Source organism: Hippopotamus amphibius, chromosome 11, assembly GCF_030028045.1.
Source record: "Hippopotamus amphibius kiboko isolate mHipAmp2 chromosome 11, mHipAmp2.hap2, whole genome shotgun sequence".
Taxonomy (NCBI): Eukaryota; Metazoa; Chordata; class Mammalia; order Artiodactyla; family Hippopotamidae; genus Hippopotamus; species Hippopotamus amphibius.
In genome coordinates this window covers 79,175,560-79,191,846 of record NC_080196.1, presented here as the reverse complement: position 1 = coordinate 79,191,846, position 16,287 = coordinate 79,175,560, and the positions used below count along the sequence as shown (strand labels likewise).

At 45.0% G+C, this 16,287-nt stretch overlaps 1 protein-coding gene across 14 annotated transcripts in view; it reads left to right on the top strand.

Annotated features, from left to right (window-relative positions):
* DLGAP1 (DLG associated protein 1) overlaps positions 1-16,287 on the top strand; it is a 312,230-nt gene that overhangs the window by 222,205 nt on the left and 73,738 nt on the right. The gene's annotated exons all lie outside the window — the stretch shown is intronic.

Here is a 16,287-nt window from a genome sequence, read left to right as displayed (position 1 = left end):
TTTACATGCGCAGTGTAGGAAGAACACAGGCGTGGACGTATGTTCGGTTTCCATTACCACTGTGTCCTCAGTGGAGACTGTGGCACAAGGACCATGACTGGGGGCTGACAACCCACCTCTCCACGTGCTGGGTTCTCTGTGTGGGAACTTTGTCAGTTTCCATTACTTGTTCATCCAAGGATTCATTTCAGCCCCGAGTCCAGGCGCAAATGTTCTGTTTCCTGCCATGGCATGTCCTAACTTTCCTGGATGTTTTGAAGTGCTTTTGAAGATCACATGCTCTTACTGCACGTTACAAAGAATTCTGGTTTTGATCCTGGGAGTGGGCCATACTGCATTGCTTGGCCCAGAAATCAAGGATTTCAGCGTGAGGTTTGGAGTAAGAGCCTGTGGTTTTGAGAACAGGGTGGCCTGGCCCTTAGCCCAGAGCAGGCCTTCAGCAGGACTTCATGCCAAGTTACCCTGTTTCTCTTGCTCTATACCTTTTTTTTCCTCCCCGGCAAATAGTTATTAAGCATCTATTGCCTGCAAGACACTATCTTAGGAGCTGTAAGAGATCCAAAAAAAAAAAAAAAAATCATCGTGGACATACCTATCTCATTAGGCTAATCATTTTAAAAGGCAAGTCTATGAATGGCAATAGTGCGAGTCAGTCAAATGATGTATTTCGTACATTCATCAAACTGATGCTTTATCATTATGTGCATCTGAGATTTAAGAGGCATCTTGTCTGGGTCACTAGGGTAGATACTATGTCAAGCTGGCTGTACAGGCATCTCATCTGTGGGCAGATTTTAAGCAAAGGGGCTGTTTTACAGAATTCTATACAAAAGTCTAGTCCTGTGACAGCCCGTGACCTTGTGCTGTTTCTGTGGAGCAGCACATTCAGGTTCTTCCTTGCTTCTGTATGGGATGCTCTGGACACAGCCAAGAGCACTCAGCCCATGGGGAGGCTTTTCTATTCAAAACCATGGTTGTAGAAAGTTCCATCAGGAAACCATAGGTTTGTTTTTGAGTTCTTGTGGGCTTATCATGGAAGATGATTAGATAAAGTAGATTAAACAAAGTAAGACTTATTATACAACCATTGAGGCCTATCTAATACCCACTTTGATACCCTAAACTGATGTGACAACTTTAGGATCTTGAACTTTATGCTACAAATGGGCTCATTTAGAGCTGTTCTCCTGATACAATAGGACTCAAAGACCGGTGGTAACAAGGACTGATGGAATTAAATGTTTCTGTTAAAAACAGCAAATATACAACGACCGGAGGGTTAATATTATTCTTTAAATGTTCCCACTCTTAAAAACATAAGATTAACAGATGAGTCACTGTGATCTTTATAAAGTATATAAAATTATTCCATTAACAAGATGACATTCAAAGCAGTGAAATACACATTAAAGTAACTGAGAGAAGAAAATGAAAGTATGAGATCATGAGATGAAAGGAAAAAAAAAAAGCTGCCCAGCAGAAAAACAAACAAAAAACCTAGAACTGATAGTGAAATACTAGTTGATTTATAAATGGGAAATATTTAAAGCACTAGCATGATGGAAGGGTCACGTGGTAGTCTTTCTACCATATTTGGAATTGGTCCTTGCCAAAACTCTATTATATTAATGTATTTTTGAAAGAACTAGAAAAGCATTTTTAAAAGAGTAATCAAGAATCATAGATACAGGAAAGTGGCCCCGGAAACAAAGTGTGGCCACCTCTACCCAATAAGCTGAGCATATTTCTACAGACAGACAAGAGGAAAGACTTCGACAGAGACTTTTCTAGAATCTGCAGTTCATTCATTTTATTTCACCAGAGCATGTTTCTTAAAATTAGGAAGTGAAATCCCTCGATTAGCCTTTGCCTCTTTCTTGTGTTTTAACTATCCCTACAAATATCCATTAACATACACACAAAATTATAAAATAATAATAAGGACACGGTACCCCAGTTGCCCATTAGGTAATCAGGCGCATTCTGAGGTCCTTTCTGTGACAGTCTAGTTCTGTTCTTAGAGAAAGATCAGTTTCCTTAGAAAGATATATGAACTGGTTTAAGATGTGTAAAAGTCTAATTTTTTAAAAATTGTACTGAGCCAGGTACTGTGGAGGTACTGGGTCGGATAGGGGGTCTGACCTCTTGGCAAGACAGAAATCCGTAATTACAGTGCAGGGATGAGAAGTGTGTGAGGCGTCTTCTAAGGGATCAAAGGGCACAGGGACAGTGTGGATAACTGAGGAGATTTCACAGCAGAGGTGATAGCAGATGGGATATTTGAAAGACGAGTAGGAGTTTACCAGGTAAAGGAAGGGAGAGTGGAAATTACAGGCAGAGGGACCAGCATGTGTCAAGTTAGAGGAGCAGGAAATATATCCATTATATTATATATTATATTAAATGTCCAATATATTATATATTGAGAAAGGAGCGAACGCTGTATAGGGAGAGAATGGGAAGAAACAGAAGAGAAAGGGCTAAATTCTAAGAATCCCAACAAGGACTTTGGGCTTCATCCTCTAGGAAAGGAAGAGCCACTGAAGATCATTCAGGCAGGAAATGCAGTGATAATGTGTGCCTCTCCCAAAGATAACTCAGAGGGCAGTGTCGGTTTTGACTGGAGACAGAGACTCCTGTAATTATTAGGGAAGGCCTGTCCAGAGCAAGGCAATCCATGGGATGGAGGAGATTGGATTCATGGAATTGATGACTATGTAAACATACCTCTGAGGGAGGGGACTGTGGGGTTACAAATTGGATAGTGCCAATTTATTTTTGAACATTAGAATCAAACGTAAGAGGGTTCTATTAAACAAAAAAGAGTTGGATTGAACACAAAGTTTTTAACAACCAATTGCAAGATGAAGTTCTTAATCTCTTCACTGCAAAACTTGCAGAAGTGCGATGTTAATGAAGTTTTAGAAAACAGGATGGAATTCAGTTATGAATAGTGTTTCTGAACTTTTTAAAAATCCAAACCCCCCTTTTTATGTAATAGTATAGGTAGATATACACAGTCATCCCTGGCATAAATCACCGCCTTCCACTCTGAAGGCCTGATAAACTATCCGAAGGAAAATATGCAAAGCATCCCCCTTCCCTGCCTCTCCCCACTTCCTTCTCCCTGCCCCCGCCCCCCCCCAGTCACATTGAGAGTCATTCACAGTAGCCCCCTAGAGCCAAAAAAGTTTCGGCTTTACTTTCAGTCACTAATATAAAAACCAATAGATATTTCATTTTCCAAATTTAAAATTATGTTCTGATCGGGTTTCACTTCTAGTAATATGACAAGATATATAGACATATATGCTCACATATATAGAAGTATATGTATATATTCTTAAAAACATCGGAAATCTAATGAGTTAGTAAGGAGTTATTGGAAAGCAGGAAGTTGGAGGGGTAACCAAAGCAGTAAAGGTGCTCCTGCCCTGAGGGCATTTGCTGAATCAGGTTGATCACAAATTCAGGTTTTGATGGTCCCCTAGAGTAGGAAGAAGCAGACAGGGACTTGCCTGGTGGCGCAGTGGTTAAGAATCCACCTACCAATGCAGGGGACACGGGTTTGAGCCCTGGTCTGGGAAGATCCCACATGCTGCAGAGCAACTAAGCCCATGCACCACAACTACTGAGCCTGTGCTCTAGAGCCCGTGAGCCACAACTATTGAGCCCACATGCCACAACTACTGAAGCCTGCACGCCTAGAGCTCATGCTCCTCAACAAGAGACCCCACCTCAATGAGAAGCTCTCGTACCGCAGCAAAGACCCAATGCAGCCAAAAATAAATTTAAAAAATTTTTTAAAGAAAAGGAAGAAGCAGACAGACCTTAAAGCCCAGAGCCTGCCCAAGGAGAAATCTAACAGGAAAACCCTATCCCATAAAACCAGCACCCCAAAAGATTATACCCTGTAGGTAAGGATGAACCAGAATGTAACCATCTCCATATGAGCCACTCCCCAATCCCAACTCCAAACGAAACAAAACACACGTACACAAGGAAACTCCTGTCCTGGTGCGAAGGTATGGGATTAGCGGTTCATGAGAAGTTGTCACCATATATATACTTTCTTTCATGTCCTTGGCCCAAATTCACATCAACTGAGTGGTTCAAAGGCCCTCAATCCATGAATAGTTCAAATGAGAATCCTCTACAGAAAGAGGAGTGTTTTCCTTGGTCACAAATAGCTTGCCAAAATAATTTTCTGAGGAAAGTGATCTGCTCACTGTCAAAAATAACAAAGCACAAAAGGAAACAAGGCACCACGAGCGAGAAGAGACCCTCCGAGGACCTAGATGTTAGATTATTAGAACCGTTACAATAGAAATATAGATGCTATGTGTAAAGAAGTAAAAGATAAATTTTAGAAGATCTGCAGGGAACAAGAACTATTTTTAAAAGACAAAAAATTTGAAAAAGTGTTACTTCTGGGGTAGGCAGAGGTTTATAATGGGGGAAAGCTGTAGAGGGGGTGTGAACTGGGAGCTTCTCTGTCTTGGCCTGGATGGTGGTTACACAATGCTCATTCTGTAATTATTCTTTAAGAATATTATACACACACACAGAGAAGGGAGCCGTTTAGCAAAATATTCTATTACAAGGCAAATCATACGTTTCCAAATTACATAAACATTCCCCCTCCACGTTCCTCCCCCAAAGCCCCCAAGATTCTGATATGCCCTCCTGTTGGAGAATCAACGGGATGACGTTTAGGGCTATAGACTATAGCGGAAGGACTGTAGAGATAGACTATGAGGAACCACATGTGCTCCAGCAGCACCTTCCATCCCGTGGGTCTGTACTGGAGGGAGGAGCATAGGGGAAGATTGACCAAAAACTCAGACTGAACAAATCCACTCCCTGCCTTTGTGTGCTTGGGACCTGGTCGGTGTCTTCCCCGAGCTGTCAAGCCCTATAACTTCTTCAATCTGTTCTTCTCAAGAGCATATGTAACCTAAAGTTGTCGTAATCACACACCAGAAAGAATTGGTTAAAAAAAAAAATTACTAACACTGATAACACATTAGGGCTATTTTTATGAGACCATGACATTGTTTCAGAATTAAATGTTTGAGAACTTTCAAAATAGAATTCACATACCATGAAATCCACCCTTTTAAAGTATATAATTAGATTTTTTTCCTTTTTTTCAATATATTCACAGAGTTGTGCAACCATCACCCACAATCTAAGTTTGGAACATTTCCATGACCCCAGTTAGTCACTCTCCATCCTCTGACCCCAAACCTATGCAACCGCTCATTGACTTTCTGTCCCTCAGAGTTAAAATGTATGCTTTTAGTTTAACTGCCTTAAAACAAACTATTTTCTATTAATTATGAATGCCTGAAACTGCCCCAAATGCAATCTCCTGAAAATAATCGCTAATTTAGCCTATGTCTGTCTTCTGTTGGGGGCAGTGTTTCAGTGGTGCTACCTGGGGGAACTATACAGATGCCGAGGATCTCCAGGGCAACATGCTGGACCTGAAGATGGTCTCCCCTCACCACTGTGACCCACTCACCCCCCAAACACACACGCAACCTCAAACAGGGTGTGATGACCAAAAATGCCAGTGCAACTGCACATAGGTCTTGGCCACTAAAGCTAGTAGGTGGCATCATGTGCCCAAATCCTTACATACCTGTGAATCGTTGTAGGATTTGGCTGTTGCAAAATCACTAGGCGTGTAATGTAAAGATGCCCATGAAGGGGGAGGTGAAACCTAGTAGAAGTCCCTGCCAGGAGCCCCGCAGCAGTAGAGGCAGGGTTGTTACCGAATCACACTTGGGTCCCCTTGCCCAAAGTAAAGCCAGTCTACTGACACCAAATGGTGGTGAAGGAAAGTACAACATTTATTGTAAGGTGCCAGGCGAAGAGTTCGGGACAGCTCGTGTTCAAAAAGCCTGAACGCCCCAGCAAACCATTTTAAAGGCAAGGTGAGGGAGGGGCATCCCAGCTGGTGCACAATTCTCTGATTGGTTGATGGTGAGGTAACAGGGTGGTTAACATTGTCAATCCTTAGGCATCAGTAGGTCTGGGGGCTACATGTTCATGGCCATCAAGTCGTTAAATTCTTCCCTTTGGTAGGGGTTTTAGCGTCTATAAAAACAACTCAGGAAATGTGCATCAGAGACTATTATCTAGGCACTTCAGATAGGCGCTACAGCCGAGGATGTGGGGGAGGGGTTTTCGCCAGGAAGGCCCCATAAGGTCCTGCTCAGTTCCTGAGGCTCTGTAAGGCAGGCATGGGGCAGATTCAAGAGCTCGTCACTTCGGTTCTTCCCTTTGACAGGTTCTCTGAGTACTGGGTAGACTTTGTTTCTGGGAGCATCTATGGGGGACCAATGTGTATTTTGTCTTTTAGGACAGGCAGGAGGAGCATTCAGTGAAATCCACCTGGGTCTTTGTGGTCTACTTCTCAGATTTCAGATCATTTTGTTCTTGAGGTCCTACCTTAGTCTTATCGGGCTGCTCTCGTAAAATATCATAGGCTTGGGGGCTTACACAACAGACGTGTGTTTTCTCACAGTTCTGGAGCCTGGAAAGTCCAAGATCAAAATGCCAGCAGGGCTGAAGTCTGGTGAGAGCTTCCCTCCTGGATCCTAGGTGCTGCTTTCTTGTCCTGTCCTCACATGGCCTTTCCCCATGAAGAGAGAGAAGGAGAGAGAGAGACATCTCCCCGGGGTCTCTTCTTATAAGGGCACTAATCTCATTGTGAGGGTCCCACCCTCTGGACCTCATCTAACCCTGATTACCTCCCATCTCCAAATACCAACACAATGGGGTTGAGGCCTCAACATATGAATGGGGGGCGGGAGGTGGGGAGAGGTGCGGACATTCAGTCCATAACAGGTTCCCTTAGGTACATAAGGTAATATTATAACCAATCCCTCCCTTTAAACAGAACAAATAAAATTTGAGTTAAAAGGGAGTGGGGTAGGCTTCCTAGGTGGCGCAGTGGTTAAGAATCCACCTGCCAATGCAGGGGACACGGGTTCGAGCCCTGCTCCAGGAAGATCCCACATGCCGCGGAGCAGCTAAGCCCGTGTGCCACAACTATTGAGCCTGCGCTTTAGAGCTCGTGAGCCACAACTATTGAGCCCATGTGCTGCAACTACTGAAGCCCACGTGCCTAGAGCCTGTGCTCCGCAACAAGAGAAGCCACGGCAATGAGGAGCCAGCGCACCACAACGAAGAGTAGCCCCCACTCACCGCAACTAAAGAAAGCCTGCGCACAGCAAAAAGGAGACCCAACACAGCCAATAAAATAAACAAATTAATTAATTAAAAAAAAGTAGTTTGTCAAATAAACTAAATTATTAAAAAGAAAAGGGGAGTAGGGTAGTCTTCCTCTGTTAGTTTCCCCTGTTCTTGTAAATAGCCTTTATCGTGACCTGTTTATCATGAACTGTTTCTGTGAAGGAAAGATAAATAGGCCCTTCCCTCCTAAGAAAGGTAAATCTTAACGCACGTGGGATTCAAGTGCTAGGTGAGCGCCTACAAAGTGCCTGCTGAGGGAGGCAGACAGGAGTGAGAGCCTTCTCGCCCAGCTGTTTCATTTGACATTCCAGAGGCTCGCCCAGCCCTTCGGTTTCCCAGAATGCTGTCCCTTGGTTGTCACAGGGTGGCCAAGGAAAAACCCTGCAGCCTCCTGGGTGAGCTGGAATAAGACCTCATCTGCCAACAGGGACAGATTCCCAGAGTGGCCCCCACGGAGCTCGGTGCAAGCTCGGGGGCGCAGTCACGGCGGCCAGTCCCCAAGTGGCCTGCAACGTGCAGGGTGTCCCAGACCCACACCCTCAAAGGAACAGTTCACACCCAGGTCACCAACGCCCACCGCCTCACAGAAGAGGTGGATGTGACCGCATCGCACAGATGAATATCCCACAGGCCCGGTTTAGGCAGCACGAGAGAGGTGGGTGGAGGTGACTGGGGAAGTGTGGTTCCTCTAAGCACTGGTGTTTTTATCAATTGCATCTCATGTGCTGTCACTCACCCGGAAGGGTCCTAAATGCCCTTTGCTTCCATTTCTGAAGGGACGTGGAGACAGCTGTCTGGGGGAGATGGGGCTGGGCCTGAGGGGAAGGGAGGAAAATTACCAGATGCAACTGGACCAGACGGAGGAAAGCAGGCAGTGTGGGGAGATGGGAATATCCCTGCTGAGGTCCAGCCAGCATCCCACTCCCCCAACCCCCTGCGGGAGGCCCAGGCTGCATGGAAAAGTTCCATCAGCTGGGAAGCTAGGAGAAATGCCCTCATTTTATAGGGAGGAAGACTCTTCCTTTTCACAGAGCCTTGAAGAATCTCAAGGAGAGATGTTGTCAGCAGAACTTAAAATGGACTGAATCCCTTACATAGGTGAACCTGTGGATTGGATCCATTATATACCTGAAGCCTGGAAATTAGGAGATTAATATCAGGGCTGGTGTAAATAATAGCTATTAATTGCAATTAATAACATTAACTACAATTAATTACAATTCACGGTACTATTAAGCATTTACTTTGTTCTAGGTCCCGCACTGGGACCTTTACCTATATTACCTCACTTAACCTCTCAACAACCTATCAGAGAAGTACTTTCAGCATGCCCACTTTACAGACAAGGACACCGAGACCCACAGAAATTAAGCTCCCAAGATCACCCAGCTAATAGAAGCTGACCCAGGACTGAAATCGTTGTCTGTGTGATTCCATAACTTTAAGCTTGGGCAAGAAGGGATGACCTCACTCATGTTGTTCAAACTGAGTACCTTTCCAGCTAGCCAGTTTGGGGTTGCCTCAGGCAGGCAAGGAGTTGGGAAAAGAGGAGAAGAAACAGCCACACCTTCTGCCACCCCAGGCTGGGACAAATGTAGGCGATCTCGCTCTGTAACCACAATTTAGCCTTATTCCCGGTCTCTTAGGCACAGCACCGGCTGTGAGGGGGTAGGGACCTGTAGCCACAGGGAGACTGAATTCTAGGCCTCCCTCCTCCCACATTTCCCTGCAGAGCCCACCTTGGAGCTGTAACTGTGCCCATCATTCCCAGATTCCAGGCCAAGCAATGTACACAAGGAAACTCGTTTAATTATAGATTCAGTAGGAATGCACACACATCCAAGGGTCCACGAGTGCCCTTCATTCCTGAAGAACCAGCCCAGGTCACTTATTGTGAAGGTGAACCTTAGCGTGTATCAGAATCACCTGAAGGGCTTTTAAAGACACGGATTGCCCGGCCCCACCTCCGGACCTTCAGAATCTTGGGTCTGGGTGGAGCCTGAGAATTTGACCCACAAGTTCCCAGCACCACTGACACTGCTGGTTGGGGGACCACCTTTGAAAACCACCGTTTTAAGGAATGGAAGCCTTAGCTTTGTCTGTGACTTCATTTCTGGGCACGTATCTCCGCCTGTTTAAATGTAATAGCAGCTGTTCAAGGACGTTCATCCTTACCACCTGCGTTGGTTTCCTATTGCTGCTGTAACATTACCACAGACTTAGGAGCTTAAAGCATCACCAGTCATCTTACAGTTTGGGAAAGCAGAAGTCTCAAGTGGGTCTGCAAGGGCTGCACTCTGTATGGAGGCCCTCGGGGAGAATCTGTGTTCTTTCCTTTTCTAGCTCCTAGAGGACACCTGTACTCCTTGACTTGTGGCTCCTTCCTCCGTCCTCAAAAACAGCAACAGAGGAGCATCTTCAAACCTCTTTCTCTCTCTCCCTCTCACACAACACACACCGCTCTGCTTCTGGAATCACCTCTTCTTCTCTGACTCTGGCCTCCTGCCTCCCTCTTAGAAGAATGCTTGTGATTACATTGGCCCACCTCAGCTGAGCCCACCTAGATGATCCAGAGTAATCTTTCTATTTTAAGACCCTTAACTTAATCCCCTTTGCCATGGAAGGGAACATACACACAGATTTCAAACATTAGGATGCAGACATCTTTAGGGGCCTTCACTCTGTTCACCGCCCCAGCCATCCGACAGCTGCCTACCCTCCTACGTCAAAGCGCCCTTCCCACAAAAGAAAAAGTGAAACCGTATCAGAATTTGCATGATGCAATCCCTCCTTTGGACTCTCCCAGTAATGAAGCATCTTGCAGAGCACGGGGCGGGGGTGGGGAGCCTGCCGGAGCCCTGAGGGAGGGAGTTGGCAAAGGGCCTCTTAGACCAGGTCTCCCCACACTTGCCAGACTTTCCAGAATCTAGAGCCTCAGCGTCTCTCCTGAGCCAGGAGCCTCTGGGGTCCCCACTGGGCCTCACCCCAGGCTCAGCCACCAGGACTGCCTCCCAAACCTGCCAGCAGGCACTTGTGAAAGATGCCAAAAGAGGAACTGTACGAAAAGCTTTCTTTCCTTTTGAGTTTCCGATGATTACCTTCAGAACTTTTCTGGGCTGAAGTCCCAGCCTCCCGGGCTGTGAACTTTCTATTGGGGGGTTAATTTGCTTGGGCTGCTCTAACAAACTACCATAGACTAGGCGGCTTAAACAACAGAAATATCTTTCCTCACAGTTCTGGGACCTGGAAGTCCGAGGTCAGGGCGCGAGCAGGCGGTTTCTTCTGAAGCCTCTCTCATTGGCTTGCAGACGGCTTTCTCTCACGTGGCCCTGTGAGCACATCTCTCTTTTTATGAGGGCCCAGTCCTATTGGATTCCAGCCCACCCTCATTTTACCTCCTTTTAACTTAATCACCTCTTTACAGACCTCCTCTCCAACTACAGTTGCGTTCTGAGGTCCTGGGAGTGAGGACTCCAGCCTATGAATGTGGGGGAGGACACAGCTCCTAGCAGTGGGCTGGGATCCTGAGAGACTTGTAAAGATCACTTCCGTCCTCTGTGGAACAGGCGGCCTGGGTGCAATTAGGGTGGGTGTGGGGAGGGGAAGGCCAAACTGGGACTGTCTCAGTGTGTACCTCAGCCCACGTCTGCCTTTTGGTCTTGGGTCAGGGATGGGAGGAAGGCGGAGGAGGTTCAAGAAACTGAGTGAGTCTTAGTCTCTATCAGCAAGAAGCATGTAAGGCTCACCCTCCTGAGAGCTGACTCCCTGCAGAAGGTTTTTTGCTCAATACAATTTACAGCAAGTCACTTACATTCCACCAAGTCAATACACACCCTGGCCCCAGAGGAAACAAAGGAGCAGACAGTGAGGGCTTGTGCTGGACGGTCTTCGCAGGGCTGTGTGGTAGAAAATGATTTCATCCTCAAGGCATGGCTCTGAGAAGGAAGTCAAACAGCCCACAAGTGGAAACAAACCAAACAGCCTTATCTTATTCTTGATTCATGGGTTCCTCTTTTTTTCAAAGCCCTTTAGAGGCAGGACACTGTGAATTGTCAGTCAGAATAACTGCTGTTGCAAAATCCCTCCTGGGACCTTGCATCTGTGACTTGTAAGACCTAGGGTCTCTGGCATTTGTCCTTGACAAACCTTTGCTACTCGCTGGCCAGACTCACTACCCGACGTGGGCTTAAGAAAATATATATACACACACACACATATATGCACATACGTATATACTAAGTGAAATCAGCTGGTCACAAAAAGCTGTATGATTCCACTTACAGTATACAAGGGACCTAGAGTTGTCAAATTCGTAGAGACAGAAAGTAGAAGGCTGGTTGCCAGGGGCTGGGGAGGGGGAAGGGGAAGTTCTTGTTTAATGGGTAGACTTTCAGTTTTGCAAGATGAAAAGGGTCTGGAGATTGGTTGCACAACAGTGTGAATGTACTTATTGAACTGTACACTTAAAAATGGTTAACATGGTAAGTTTTATGTTACATACATTTTAGCACCATTTTTTTAAAGGCTGCTGTAATCAATCATGTAATAGAATGATTAATGATCATGTAATAGAATGTCAAGCCAACCTAGTTTTGAATCCCATATCTGCCACTCACTAGTTTTGGGACAATGTTTTAAGTTTTTTGTTTAGTGCCTTAAAACAACAGCAATCGTGTCATTGTTTCTCCGTTTCTAGGGGGCAGGAATTTGGGAAAAGCTTCAGCTGGGTAGTTCTGGCTCAGGGTCTCTCCCGAGCTTGCAGTCAGATGAGTGGAGGGCTGGAATACTGGGGGCTGGCTGAATATCTCTCCCTCTTCTTAGAGTCTCAAGGCTTCTCCATGTGGTCTCTCCATGTGGCTGACTTGGGCTTCCTTACAGCACAGCAGCCTCAAGACAATGGGATGCTTCTGTGGTGGCTCAGGGTTCCAAGCAGGCAGATGTCCCAGGGACTAAGGGAGGAACAGCATCACCTTTTCTGATCTAGCCTCAGAGGTCACGCACTGTCAGTTACTTCATACTGTCTTGGTCACAAGCAAATCACACACTTCCCCAAGTTCAAGGGGAGGGATATTAGACTCCACCTCACAATGGGAAGTGGCAAAGTTCTAGAGCAGGGTTGGCAAATTATGACCCTGGGACCAAATAGTGCTCACTTCTCCCAGGCAGCCATGTCCGTGCATTTACACATTGCCTCTGGCTTTGCCACAGTGTCAAAGTTGAGTGTTTGGGACAGAAACTGTGTGGTCTGCAAAGCCAAAAATATTTGCTGTACAGCTCTTTATAGAAAAGTTTCCTGACCCCTATTCTAGAAGACCATGTTTGATGGGTAATGTTGTTTTAGCCACCTTTGGAATACTCCACTGGCCACAGGCAGGTTACGAGCCTCTCTGAACTTTACCTAGGTCTCCAAATCTGCAAAAAGGAATGATGATCATATGTAAAAAGTACTTAGTACAATTCCATTTCTATAACAGGTAAAGTATACCATTTAGTTCTTCCCCTTCTAAGCTTAATTATGATTTGAAAGTCAAGGAAAGGTGTTTACTGCCGCTGTGGGTCTATTAGCAGTCAGAAATTCCCAATTTTAGACCCTCCTTGGAATTAAGGCAGACTCTACAGAGACCCTCTTTTTTTTTTTTAATTCTACTTTTTATTGGAGCATAGTTGATTAACAACATAGTGATAGTTTCCGGTGTATAGCAAAGTGATTCAGTTATACATATGTTGCATGTATCTATTCTTTTTCAAATTCTTTTCCCATTTAGGTTGTTACATAATATTGAGCAGGCTTCCCTGTGCTATACAGTAGGTCCTTGCTAGCTATCCATTTTAAATATAGCAGTGTGTCCCTGTCAATCCCAAGCTCCCCCTTCCCCCCACCCTTCTCCCCTGGTAACCAGAAGTTCATCAGAGACCCTCTTTTTAAACATATATTTATTACTCTGGAGGAAGAAAATGGCTGCAAGAATTCTTTTTAAAATGCAATCCCCCACCCCCACCCCGCCACCGCTGCCACCGCCATCCTCCAAGGCACGATTTTATCAGACTAGCTAGATTTTTACCTTTCAAAGAGCAAATACTCAAGGGACTAAGGTAATCTGGTAAATTTGGAACTGAGTGACTGGGGAACAGCACCGTAGTGGCAGGTCTCAGATGGCCTAGGGAGAGAAAGACGGAAGAAATTTGACCTACTTCACAGCTGTGCTCAGGGCTGCCTCCGTCTCAGACAAAGCAATGAAAAATGTTTTCTTGGCCCCCTTACCCATCTCCTCCCCTTCCTCTTGCCCAGACCTGTTATCTCTGCCCCGACCTCCCCCTCCTCCTCTGGCCAAGCTCTTCCTTCCATTCTTTTTCTCCTCCCCTGGCTGTTTCCAAGGCCAACCCTCCAGCAGCCCCCAGAGAGATTATCTGCTTGTGGTCCTGTTTTCCTCCCTGCTCCAAGTTCAAACAGGGCCCTTCTGGAGCCTGGGTATTCAGTGCTTCTGAACTTCTCTCTAGAAGAAAGCGTCTATCCAAGAAAATAGAGACCCCGCAACAGGCACGTACTTAGACCTGCCAGTCTCAACTCTCCTACTCATGTATTCAAAAACCACCCAAATTAACAAATGTATTTGTGCATCATTTAAAAAAAATTATATTCTGTTTCCTCTCCAGGTTATGTTTGACTCCAGTCACTTCTAAAATCTACTTAGCTTCACCCTGAGCTGTGTGGGAAGAATAGGTCCTTTTTATTGCAGCTATTTGTCACCATGTTATTTTTATATCAAGTATTATGAGTGTTTGCAGGGCAGTTGGGAGAGGAAGCGTGCGACTAAATGATTAGACACCATTCCCCTTGGCCCTATTAATTTTTACTTCATTTTCCCCTATTTTGCTTAAATTTGCAACTTTATGCAAATTTTATAAAACATCTTGCGGTATCCCCAGAACCTCAGCTCGGTATCAGCCAAAGGCCAGCTCAATTTATGCTGCTCCAGGAAGAATTGTGGTTTGGAAAAATCACTCAGCTGGCTGCCAAAAAGTGACAACTGTTACTACTATGACTGGTGCTGCTCCTTGTGTGACTTCTGGCGCAGCACTTTGCAATTTACAAAGAGCTTTTAAAGCAAAAGAACTTGCTGCCTCCTTAGTGTTCACTGTAACAGCCATTTCTAGTTATTGTCACATTCTACAGATGGTTGTAAAATGAACATAAAGTAGTTAAATGCATTGCTCTAGGTCACAGGCCTAGTCATTTTTGGACCTGGAATTCCAAGGACTTTTGGTTCATCCAGGCATTACATTCAATCACAAATTCATACTTCCTAAGTGTACTAGGCACTGGGCCCTTTCGGCCAATAGTCCTTCCTTTACATTTCTCCAGAATGCTTTTGTTTATTTTATATCCAATATCGCTTACATTATAACATGCTGCCAACCATTCTCTTAAGCTCAAAAAAATTTTTTTACAACATACTTCCTAATCCAACCCCTCTTAGGTTAGGGATAGAAAAATAACTAAAATGACAGATTTTGAGATATGTTTAGTAGAAAAGCTTTGGTTGTTTTGCTTATTTTCCTCAGGTAAACATCTGGGGAATAACTAAAAATAAAAACGTCTGAGATGGTCGATGTTTCTGAAGTACTTTTATGACTAAAACTGAATATAAAGGTGAATTTTATTTATTTAGATGAAGGTAAATCAGAATTTTGAGTGTGTCTATAACAGGAGCTGGTGGATATACTGAACAATAGAGTTGTAGCCTAAGATTCAGTTTGTTTCATCACCTACCACCTACCTAGCACCAGACTAGATAACTGAAGACATCTGGTTGCCATGGAGATGAGATGGCATTATCAGACCATGTCAGTGTACAAGTATAGCTTCAGAGTTTCACAGGCCTTTTGCACATCAGGGGTACACCAGGCTTACTAGCTGCTAAGACAAAACAAAGGGATTTCCCTTATGAAATGGTTGATGTTGTTACCATATATGTTATATTTATTGAGCACTTACTATGTGTCAGGTAATATTCTGAGCATCTCTCGGATTGTACTTCATTTCATCCTCCCAACAACCCTTGCAAGGGTTACTATCCTCATTTCACATAGTAAAAAACTGATGTTTAATAGATTAAGCAGACTTCCCTAGGTCTGCCTCCAAAGCTTATATTCTGAAACATCACACATTATTGCCTCGCAGGCATGGAAAGCAAAGTTATTACTGTTTGCTTGATAAGTTATTAGTGATTTAAGTGCATCATTTTAGGGCTAGTACTCTACCTAGTTACTTTGGCAAACTATGGGGATTTAGTCAACAGGCCTTAAGCAGTGCTTAGAGAGCGTCTGTGCTTTTAAATTCTCAAGTACTTGAACTTAGAACGAACTGGTCCCATTCCCATCCTGCCCTCCCACCCTCTCTAGCTGGAAGTCATTTGTGTTGACCATGAGGGCAAAGGAAAGACACACTTGAAAATGTTTTCGGTTTTTGTCCTTTCTGAACTGAGTGGTAATGTAGCAAGTACGAAAGAAGTTTTAAACCACTGATAGGGACCCGTCCTGCAAGACCTCCAAAATTCAGGGCAATTTCTGCATTTTCCAAGGTATAAGACAGCAAAGGCTGGGCCCAGCCATCCGTGTGATTTAAGGGGGTGGGGGCTGCAGAGGGTGGGATGGGGTACAATGGCACAAAGCTGATACAGATGGACTGGACTGGGCAAGCCACAACTCCCTACCCGAGGGGAGCGCTTAAGCTCAGGCAAGTTGCAGCACCCTCATAGGCCATTTTATTTTCTCTCTGCCTCTGCTCCTCTCAGTGGGTGGCTCCAGGGCTGGGAGAGCAGAGTGTGGGGCTGCTCAAAGCTGAGAGGTAAAGGGAGGCCTCTCTAAGGAGAGGATTTATAAGCTGAGACCAGAGGGATGAGATGAAATTTTAACAGTAAGCACTAGGGACAGGCATCTGAAAATGTACTCTCACACACAGAACATCTGTGTAGGGCTCTTCATGATGTAGAAACCCCAACATCTGAAAAGGACAGGATC